Here is an 11,795-nt window from a genome sequence, read left to right as displayed (position 1 = left end):
TCTCGTCATTTGATGAACAAGATCACATCATTAGGAGAATGATGTGATGGACATGACCCATTTGTTAGCTTAGCATTATTATCATGTCAGTTTCATTGCTACTTCTTTCTTTATGACTTCTACAAGTTCCTCAGACTATGAGATTATGCAACTCCCGAATACCGGAGGAACACTTTGTGTGCTACCAAACATCACATCATAAATGGGTGATTATAAAGGTGCTCTACAGGTGTGTCCGAAGGTGTTTGTTGGGTTGGCATAGATCAAGATTAGGATTTGTCACTCCGTGTTTCGGAGAGGTATCCCTGGGCCCTCTCGGTAATACTCATCACTATAAGCCTTGCAAGCATTGTGACTAATGAGTTAGTTTCAGGATGAAGTATTATGGAACAAGTAAAGAGACTTGCCGGTAATGAGATTGAACTGGGTATTGAGATACCGACGATCGAATCTCGGACAAGTAACATATCGATGACAAAGGGAACAACGTATGTTGTTATGCGGTTTGAACAATAAAGATCTTCGTAGAATATGTAGGAACCAATATGAGCATCAAGGTTCTGCTATTAGTTATTGACCACAGACGTGTCTCGGTCATGTCTACATAGTTCTCGAACCCGTAGGGTCCGCACGCTTAACGTTCGATGACGATTGGTATTATGAGCTTATGTGTTTTGATGTACTGAAGATTGTTCGGAGTCCCGGATGTGATCACGGACATGACGAGGAGTCTCGAAATGTTTGATACATAAAGGTTGATATATTGTACGACTATATTCGGACACCAGAAGTGTTCCGGAAAAGTTTCGGATAAAACTGGAGTGCCGGGGGGTTACCGGAACCCCCCGGGGAGTGTATGTGCCTTATTGGGCCTTAGTGGGAGAGAGGAGGAGGAGGCCAGGTGGAGCCCCCCCCCCCAAGCCTAATCTGAATAGGGTGGGCCCCCCTTCCCTCTCTCTCCCCCTTCCTTCCTCTCCAACTCCATCTAGGGAAGGGGGAATCCTACTCCCACCGGGAGTAGCTAGGACTCCCCCCTTGGGCGCGCCATGAGAGGGCCGACCCTCCCGCTTCTCCACTCCTTTATATACGGGGGAGGGGGACACCCCATAGACACACAAGTTGATTGTTTAGCCTTCTCTGGTGCCCCCCTCCACAGTTACACACCTCGGTCATATCGTCCTAGAGCTTAAGCGAAGCCCTGCGTCGGTAACTTCATCATCATGTCACCACGCCGTCGTGCTGACGAAACTCTCCCTCGATCTCAGCTGGATCTAGAGTTCTCGGGACGTCATCGAGATGAACGCGTGCAGATCGCGGAGGTGCCGTACCTTCGGTGCTAGGATCGGTCGGATTGTGAAGACGTGCGACTACATCAACCGCGTTGTCATAATGCTTCAGCTTTCGGTCTATGAGGGTACGTAGACAACACTCTCCCCTCTCGTTGCTATGCATCACCTAGAGATGGATCTTGTGTGCTTGTAGGAAATTTTTTAAATTACTGCGTTCCCCAACACTTATCATAAGGAGTTCGACCACAAATAAAGAGTAGGACGTTTTGGTGACCTGGCTCCTTGGAGCCCTTTATTTTTGAAAAAAAAAATCAAAATTTAAAAATTTTGGTTTCAAAAAAATCTGATAAAATATGCAAGTATACAGTATGAAATGTATATGTATGTAAAAATTCAAGATGAAATACCCTAAACACAGCTACTTGTATAAAAAATACAAAATTCAAGGACTTGTATGAATAGTATAATGTGCTGAAAAGCCCTTTTTTGCACAACCATCATTTCAACGTATTTCGTTCTGAAAATTTACACACATATACATTATTCCTCCACATATATCTGTCTATTTTTTCTAAAATTTTTGAAACATAAAAAAATGAATTTTGTAAAGGAAGGCCTTCATGAAGCTCAGTCTCTCCAAAATCAATTTTAGGCAAACGCACTGCTACATACCAATGACCGCATTTTTTTAGAAAAGGATGAAGACACCCGGCCTCTGCATCTGGACGATGCATATGGCCAATTTATTAATTATTAACACAAGACCTTACAAGGTAATAAAACAGTAAGACTAAAGCCACCGTATAAGCAATATTTGTCGCTACTCCTATCCAGTTGATGAAGGGGCGCTGATGGTCTGGGCCTAATACCAAACAGACCTCGTAGCCAAACCTAACGTCTAAGACCTGAGGTCCCAACCAGGACGCCTGCCGGATATGGGCACCCACTAGTCCGGCGTGCTCATCAACTAGGACGCTTGCCGGGTATGACGTTGCCGCAGCCACCTGCTACCAATTCATCTTCAGAGCTGTACTGCTGCATCAACCTTGCCCGGTCTAGCTGCGCCGACGCCACCACCAATTCAGACAGCGTCGACCTCCTGCGCGTGTCCATGGCCACACATCTGTCGCCAAGCCTACACTGCTCCATGCCGCCAAGAACCGCCGCCATGAATATGTAGAGAGAGACACCGCTCCACCGAAGAAGCCATCCACTGGTCCCCCGAGCCCGAGTGCATCTCAAAGAATGCTGCCCCCAAGGTGGTAACGACACATGATTGCCGCCGTCATCCGATCAACCGATCTAGGGTTTCCCCCGGAGATATTGGGTGGGGTTGGGAGCTTCTCCTCGATGATGCCTTAATGAAGGAAACGATGATAAGGGCATCGTCATCATCGGCTCCGTCCAACGATCGAATACCAAGTTTTCACCCGGATCCGTCGCAAGAAATCCACCCGACAACCAATGCACTATCTCGACCGCCTTCAAAGCCCCAGATCTAGCCGCCTAGATCCGGCGACCATCCGTAACAGCAGTGCCACCGTAGGATCCCTAGCGCACCGGCCACTGCCTGAGTGTGCCACCACTGGAGCCTGGGAGGAGGGCTCCCACCCACCTCGCCAAACCGCGAGAGCGCCGAGATGAATCCCGCACGCTCGTCACTGTCTCTGATCTGGACCAATCTGTAGCAAAAACCACGAGATCGCGGACGCAGATCGCCTTGGATAGGGACCGCAACACGTACGCCATGCCACCGCGGGAAGCCCGAGATTCACCCGCCACCACCTTCTAGGGCCGCCGCCCCGGGATCCAGCCCTCGCTGCCCGCCGGAGCTCACAACCCCACCACGGAGCCACTAAGCCCCACCTCACCGTCGCCCGCCGCCCGCCGCAAAACAACGTCCGCTACTCCACGATGGAGCCGCCGAGCACTGCCCGCCGACGCAGCGCGCACCACATCGAGGGACAACGAGGGCGGAGAAGCTAGATCTGGCCAAGCCCGACCAGGATCCGGCCTCTCCCCGCGCTGACGCCGCTCCCACAGCCCTGCATCTCGCCCGTGCTCATGGCGATGCAGACAGCGCGTGCAACTCCGAGGAGAGGGGAGAAATAGCCCCGCCGCCACCTTGCTTGGGGCACGCTCAAACTTCACCAGTGGCCCCTCCTGTGGCGGCGAAGCGAGGAACCGAGGGCCTGGCGGTGGCGGCGCTAGGTTTCTTGGGCCAGGGTTGGAGGAGATCATACCAATGGCCATACTCATGTTCTTTTTCTTTTTCAGGCACAGATCGTGTTCCTTGATGAAAACTTGAAAAGGCCCGGGCTTTTCCCATACGTACAGATACAAGTTCGACCGAGAATTTAATCGCGAAAACAACACGCGAAGTGATGGAACATCATCTTCCCGCCAAACAATGCATACTGGACGTTTTTTTCTTTTCGAAAAGGAGGTTAATTATCCCCCAGCCTCTACATAAAAAAAATGCATGCGATCATCTTATTAAAAAGTAAATAGTCCAATAAAGTCATCAGGTCTCGAATTACAAAAACGCTCACAAAGAGCTAACTGCAAGAAAACGGAATAGCCACAACCGGCGGAAAAAGAAAGATAGAAAACTAAACACCTATCTTATTACATGACCGTCATCTAAACCGGTTGAAAATAGTCCGTGGTACCGTCTCCCAATGGATAGACCCAGTAACCATACGCTCCCTGGCATCCGTCGGAGTGAGTAACGACCACATACGAAACAGTGTAGTGGCCCGAAAAATAACCTGCAAGAAATGAATATGTGTTGTTCTATTAAAACCAAGTCGTTCCTGCAATTCTATGTAGCCCATAATAAAGCATACACTCCTACACGAGTCAGCTTTCCATTTTTTTTATTGTACTCCATCCAGCCACGTCATGAATAACGTGTGGATGGTATTTGGAGGAGTAATGTTAAAAGCTATGTGCACAAACTGCCATACATTTTTTGCCATTGAGCAATCGAGAAAGCGGTGTTTGACAATCTCATCATGATCACAGAAACTACATCTTCGCGATCCTGTCCAGTCACGCTTAGCCTAATTGTCCTTAGTTAGAATGACTTTCTTCTGAACAAACCACATAAACACTTTAATTTTTAAGGGCACTTTGACTTTCCAGATATGCAAAGATCGAGAGATAATGCCAGAATTAGTAACACCCACATACATGCATTTTACCGAAAATACTCCATTCTGAGTAAGTTTCCAGTGCAACTGGTCTAGCTATTGAGAGAGAGATGGACATCCATCAATCTTCTCACAAGATGGAGCCAAGCTTCCCAACGGTTTCCCGCTAAAGTCCTGCTGAATTGAATATTGAGGGGAGTGAACTGTAGTAGTGTTGCAACGTAAGCATCTCTACATTGAACAATATTATATAGAAAAGGATATTGGATAGTTAGAGGCGTCTTCCCTAACCATGTATCTTCCCAGAATCTCGTGGAAGTACCATTACCAATAATGAATTTTGCCCTATGGAAGAATGTTGATTTAACCCTCTTTAGTCCTTTTCAAAACGGTGAGTCGGTTGGTCTGACCGTCACCTGAGACAAGGTTTTAGAATGAAGGTACTTATTACGCAGAATCTGGGACCAAGTGGCATCGGTCTCTACAGATAGCTTGTACAACCATTTGCTGAGAAGACATATGTTCTTCACCTCTAAATTTTCAATTCAAAGCCCACTTTGGTCTTTTGGCCTACAGATAACATCTCATTTAGCAAGTCTATAGTTCCTTTTTAACTCATCACTCTGCCAGAAGAAACGAGATCGATAAAAGTCCAACCTTTTTTTCGAACCCCGACCGGGACTTGGAAGAAAGACAAAAAGAACATTGGCATGCTCATCAGCACCAAATTAATAAGAATTAGTCGGCCTCCATATGACATTAGTTTACCCTTCCAGCAACTAAGATTCTTTTCAAATCGATCCTCAGTACACTTACATTCGTTGTTGGAAACCTTGCGATGGTGAATCGGTAAGCCCAGATATGCATACTGGACGTACTCTTAACAAGAAAATTAAGCAAGAACAACAAATCTGGATGAATCAATTAGCTTGATCCTTGGAATGTCGTAGCAGCGCGGTGGAGGACGACTCGGAGGAAGCAGTGGTGTTGCCGGTGCAGACCGAAGAAGAGCGAACACAACCGGAGCCGGAGCTGTCAACGGAGAAAGACCCGTACGGGACGGACGATGCAAGACTCGGCGCAGCCCTGTACATGTGCTGCGGGAGCGCCGGCAGCCTCGCCTCGTCGGACTGCAGGACGTGCATGGCCTGCGCCACGGACGGCCGCTCGCTCTGGTCCGGCTGCGCGCACCAGAGCCCGACGACCAGCACCCGCTCCATCCACCGCTCGTCCGCCTCGTCGCCCCTCAGCCGCTCGTCCGCCGCGTCAAGGATCGCGTCCCTCCCGTACAGGCCCCACACCCAGCTGAGCAGCGTGAAGGACCTCTCCGCCGTCTCGATCACCGGCCGCCGGCCGGAAGCGACCTCCAGGAGGACGACGCCGAAGCTGTACACGTCGGACTCGGTACTGGGCCGGCGTGTGTTGACGAACTCCGGGTCGATGTAGCCGACGGTGCCGAGCACGGCCTTGGTGGTCTGCGTTAACCCGGCGCCATGGTCGATGAGCCGGGCCAAGCCGAAGTCCCCGAGCTTGGTGTTGAGGGACGAGTCAAGCATGATGTTGCTGGGCTTGATGTCGCCGTGCACGATGCACTGCTCCCACTCCCCGTGGAGGTAGCGCAGCGCCGATCCCAAGCCGACGATGATGTTGTACCTCTGTGGCCATGTCAGATACGTGCCGTCCTTGCTGTAGAGGTGCCTGTCCAGGCTGCTCTCGGCAACGAGCTCGTAGACAAGGAGGAGCCCCTTACGGCTGTCGCACCAACCCAACAATTGGACAAGGTTGCGATGCTTGAGTCTGCTGATGATCCTCACCTCTGCCTCGAACTCCTTCCTCCCCCTGCGACGACGACTCTGCTGACAGCACCTTTACCGCCACCTCTCGACGGTCTTGGTCACCTCCGACGGCGCCTGCGAGTGTGAGTATGAGGTGACCCCGGTAAACGCTCCCGAAGCCGCCTCGCCCGAGCTTCTCCTCCTCCGCGAAGTTGTTTGTTGCGGCGACCAGCTCATGGTACACGTACCGTCTGGGGCCGCCGGCAGCCACACCTCTCTCGAGGTCAGCTCTGTCGTCACACTCTTCTTCGCTGTCCTCATTTGCTCTTCTTTTTTTGTGTCGCCTCCATCCCAGCACCACCGCGACACAGACCACCAAAAAAAGCAGAGGAACTAGTACGGATACAAGGATTGGTACCAACGTTTTGTGGTTTTTGCTGCTGGTGCTTGGAAAACTTGGAATCGGAAGAGGTTGAGCAGGTGGAGCTGCTTCCTTCTTTGATTCAAGCTGCAAAGTGGAACTGAATGACCATGACAGTATCTGGTGCAACTCGGCGATGTCGCCGGTCGCCGCAGAGAAGCCCACGGCGACCTCCTCCGGTAAGTATCTTCTCAGATCGACGGTTGCAATGAGCTGGTACAAGACATCGTCGATGAGGAGGTCAAGGGCCAGCATCTTGGAGTCATTCTGGTACTTGATGGTGGCTTCCATAACATGGAGCGACGTGAGGTTCTTGCCCGGTCTCGTCGTTCTCGTGGACGCCGTGGAGTTGACAGAGTTGATGTCGATGCCGACATGGTTCCCGTTGATATCTCCATATCGCGTGTTGAAGAAAGTGTCGAACTCGACGGCCACGATTCGACCGTCGCCTGTCCCGTTAGTGTTGGTGAGGAGGAGGCCGAGGCTGCCGCCGTAGCTGTCCCGCGGGATCACCGAAGGGAAATGGCCGAGGAAGAAGGCCATCCCATCGCCTGTCAGCGGCAGGCTGTCCTTGTCCGGAGTGATTTGGAAGGCGAAGGTGGTGGTGAAGCTAGCCATCTCGCTGGTGCTGTTGCTCCACAACGGCACTTTGTGCGCGTAGGACGCCCGGCCGACGCTGTTCTGAATACCCGTACTACGTGTGTTTTTCGTCAGCTCGAGCGTTGACGGACTGATGAATGCATCGCCGGCGACGGCGATGGATGAACCGGCGCTGGGGTCGGAGAAGTTGAGGTTGAAGGAGAGCGAGAAGGCGCAGCTCGGCGCGTAGTAGAGGTATAGCAACACCAGGAAGACTAGAGTGGTAGGACTAGGACGCCGGCGAGAGGCCATTGGTTGGGCTTGGTGTTTGGGAAGGAGGAAAGCTTGTGCAAGGGAGATGTGTAGCTCATCGACATTTCTAGTGAAGACCACAAGTGGAATATTGTCGCCGCACGCGGATTAGAGACCAAGTGGACAAGTTGAGTGGCCCGTGGGACCAGGAAGTTTGAAATGGTCTCATGGATCTCAGGATGGGACGACCTGACCCAAGCGAGTTCTTTGTGTCTTTTTTGTTTTTGCGCTGGACTAAAAAAAAAGCTAGTGCATTTGAATTAGACGTTCGACTTGTCTCCATCATGTAGCAACACAAGTAGTGGCTCAAAATGAATAAACAACTGCTACAAGTGGGACACGGGCAGCAACTTGAAAGGATGGCACAATGATTGATACTACTGGTTCGTGTTTGGTAGACTGCAGGCTGTGTGGATACAAGAAAACCATGATTAGTTGCACCATGATTAGTTGCATGCATGGAGGTCTGGCTCGCACTTGCACGAAGTTTAAGTCAATCTAGAACCTGGCTTGCTAGAAACGCTCAAATTGATTGTTTTCGATGAGTCAATCTCAGTCTGACACAGAAATGGGGCACGGCGTTTGCGTCGGTGCAGGCGAAATCTTGGCGGAGATGATGGGAGACAAAAATCCCCTGACGCCAGTGGCGGAGCCATGATTTCTGACATGGGTGTGCCGAGTAAAAAAGATTGATACATAACAATGTAAGAAGTAAAAATGTTTTAATAATAACAACAAGACTATAATTTTTTTCTTTGTAGCAATTGTGTCCCCTCCTCGCAGATAACAACAACAACAGTGTCTCCAATAATTCAGTTACATTGCAACAAGGAGAATCATAATATAACTCTACGATCACCCTTTTGGAAGCGAGAAATGATGGTGTCTTCCTTTACTTGCACGAAGAATTTACGCTCAAGAAAAGTAACCAAGCAATCATTTAAATAATGTCCCCGCATTTTGGCTCTTAACTTATTCTTCACATAATTCATCCAACAGAAGACCCTCTCAACACTACCAGCAGCCGCAGGGAGAATTAACACCAAGTTGACAAGCTTGTACACAATGGCATATGATATGTTCTTCTTTGTCTCAACAAGCGATATGGCAGAAAGTTGAGCAATATTCACCTTTCTAAATATTTCATCTCTACGAATATCAGCAATAAACATTGACAATTGATAAGGAAGTTTCAATATGTATGTCTCTGAGAAATCCTTAGGATAAAAGGGGGCAAGCTTGACCAACTTCTCTTGATCATAAGCGCCAATGAATCAAAATGATTGAATAATGCCATACAAATAGGTAATTTTGTGTTTACCTCATCAAACCTATTGTTGAGCTCCTGAAGTTGCCTATCAATGAGACCTTCAGAATGTATCACAAAAAGTCTAAGGTAACTGTAGACAAAGTTCACCTTAAGACTATAAACAGGAGTTCCAAATCGGCGTTAAAATCACCAATGATGAGCATACAACCTCTTTCACTAGAGAAGATTGGAATAACTTTATCAAACTTTATGATATTCGAGATGGTGTTGAGATTTCATTCCCTCTGTTTTGTTCTAAAATCCATGTGCTAGTTCCCAATGATACTGTCATTGTTCCATGTATGATATAACTACATTTTAGTATGCTTTGTCTTAAGATGGTACAACTACTAATTTTATACTCGTTGCTAACTCTACTCAAACTCCATTCTAGTTTATTTCAAGCTCCCTCAGACAAGCAAAACTATTGTCAGGAATATCCATACTACCAATGGGACAACAACAAACTGGAAGGCTATTGGTCAAGCAATATTGTTTATTACGATTATTTGTTATGTTCAGAAAATTCACCATACTGGACCAAGTGATCATTTATATGTCCCACAAATAGACACTTGGACCAAGTCCAACATTAAAACAAACTGTTGGTAATCATTATAATCACCATTCCATTTCTAATATATTTACACACAATACATATACTTGTTATTTACTAATGATTTGATTGTGCCACCAGAAACTACCCCATCTGCAATGAAAGATGAACGTGCTGAAACGTGCCTTATTTTTCATCCCAACATAATTTTCGCTTGTACGTACACCCCTACTATGGATCAACATTTCATCATTAATGGCTGGCCCGGTCAACTGAAGCAGACGTGTTTCAAAATTTGTGAGAAGGTCTTGTTCATCATGCACCATGGTCCTCGTGGAGTTTTCCTATTCGTCCTCCGCATTTGTGATTCAACTTAGCTTTGTTTTGACTTATTCTCATTGTACTTTATCCCCTTGCATGCAACTTCTACTCTTAATGTGCACCTGAAATGTTACTTTAGAGTCTTTCGTGATTCTTTTTATTTATATTTGTTGTTCTGCACTTATTTTGTACTATTTCTTTTAAGTAAGTATGTATCCCCATGTTGTCATTGTTTTCCTCAAGTGAACTTATACTTACATTTATTTCCATCATTCTGCCCAAGCCTTATACTATCCTAATATATTCTTCAAAAACCATTTGTAAACATATGAATTTCTATTGTCGCCTGACAGAAATCATTATGAAGTACTATTACACGAAAGCCAATCATAAAATTGTTTCCACGAAGATATGTCTTCTTATCTGTTCAAATTCTATACTCTTTATATCTTCAAATTAATGTTACTGTTTTTATTTAGGTTTACATTTTTTGTCAGAATTTACCATTTTTGTATTTTATGTCCAAGATTTTTATATGTTACATCACTCATATGGTTTGGTATTTAGAGTTTAGCTTCAGCTTTAATGTTTAGTACTAGAGTATAAGGGTTTAGGATTTAGGTTTTAAAGTTTATGCTTTAGGACTTTCTCCTTCTTGCCTATATTATCAATTGAGCTAGTTCAGAGTTTAGGTTTAGTCTTTAGTGTTTAGGGTTTGGTTTATTAATCTATTTTATCTACCGGTTGTACTTTAGGGTTTATGGTTTAAGGTGTAGAGTGTAGGGTTTATCCTTTATTGTCACTGGTTTAGAGTTGTGTTTATGAGCTTATGTTTAGTGTTAGGGTTTGTATTTCTTGATATGTATTTATTATGTAATCACTGCGCTTTCCATTTGAAATAAACTGTACAAATTTTGTTGCGTAATCATTTCTCTACATTCTTCTAAATGAAACCATTGTTGTTTCGAAACTTTTCACCTTCAAGTCAATTTGTCAATTAATCAGTATAATTACTGCTCGCCTTTGTCGAAATATTACTACATATGCTCTTTAATCTATAAATATATGTAATTTTCAACAGTCATGTTTCACTAAGTTTTTATGCAATTCATGTCTATAAGATTTAGTTTCTGTCCTAGTAACCTAAATCTACTCTTTCTACACAAATAAATATACTGCCACTGTTTGTCTTCACACTATACTATTCCGGATAATAATCCTGAAATATATAGAACCTAAATATCTGGAACAGTACTCCAGGAGTAGATTCAAGTAATATTATTGTCTATACAAAAGACGAGCACAACAACACAAACTTAAAGACATAAACATGATTAATAGGATTCAAGTATTATTAGACATAAACTTAAAGACATAAGTATGAAGTTAAAGTAATAAATGAATAAAAATGAGTATTACTTTAAGTTTAAGTTTCATTATTGGTAAATTGCCAATGAACCATCAGAAAATAAAGTTTCAATGAATGTTACTTCTCTAAACACATTTTGCGCTTGCTCTGGTCCGGCTGCGCGCACCAGAGCCCCACGACCAGCACGCGCTACATCCACCGCTCGTCCGCCTCGTCACCGCTCAGCTGCTCGTCCGCTGCGTCAAGGATCGCGTCCCTCCCTTACAGGCCCCACACCCAACTGAGCAACGTGAAGGACCTCTCTGCCGTCTCGATCACTGGACGACGGCCGGACGCGACCTCCAGGAGGACGACACCGGAGTTGTACACGTCAGACTCGGTGCTGGGCCGGCGCTTGTTCATGAATTCTGGGTCGATGTGGTCGACAGTGCCGAGCACGACCTTCATGGTTTGTGTTAACCCGGCGCCGTGGTTGATGAGTCGGGCCAAGCCAAAGTCCCCGAGCTCGGCGCTGAGTGACGAGTTGAGCATGATGTTGCTAGGCTTATGTCGCCGTGGACGATGCACTTCTCCCACTCCTCGTGGAGGTAGCGCCGCGCCGATCCCAGGCCTAGGATTGTGTTGTACTCCCTCCGTTTGTTTTTATAAGACGTTTCAGACAGCTTGCTTTGTACTGTTTTGAACAGTGTCTGAATGTCTAAAACGTCTT

General features: G+C 46.5%; 2 pseudogenes; both read right to left on the bottom strand.

Annotated features, from left to right (window-relative positions):
• Window positions 1–5,052: 5,052 nt before the first annotated feature.
• Window positions 5,053–7,551, bottom strand: LOC123163154 (L-type lectin-domain containing receptor kinase IX.1-like; annotated as a pseudogene).
• A 3,652-nt stretch (window positions 7,552–11,203) lies between these two features.
• Window positions 11,204–11,795, bottom strand: part of LOC123158484 (L-type lectin-domain containing receptor kinase IX.1-like) — a 44,300-nt pseudogene continuing 43,708 nt past the window's right edge.

This window comes from Triticum aestivum, chromosome 7B (assembly GCF_018294505.1).
Source record: "Triticum aestivum cultivar Chinese Spring chromosome 7B, IWGSC CS RefSeq v2.1, whole genome shotgun sequence".
In the NCBI taxonomy this organism is placed as follows: domain Eukaryota; kingdom Viridiplantae; phylum Streptophyta; class Magnoliopsida; order Poales; family Poaceae; genus Triticum; species Triticum aestivum.
The sequence above is the reverse complement of the archived record's forward strand: the minus strand, read 5'-3'. Positions and strand labels throughout refer to the sequence as shown.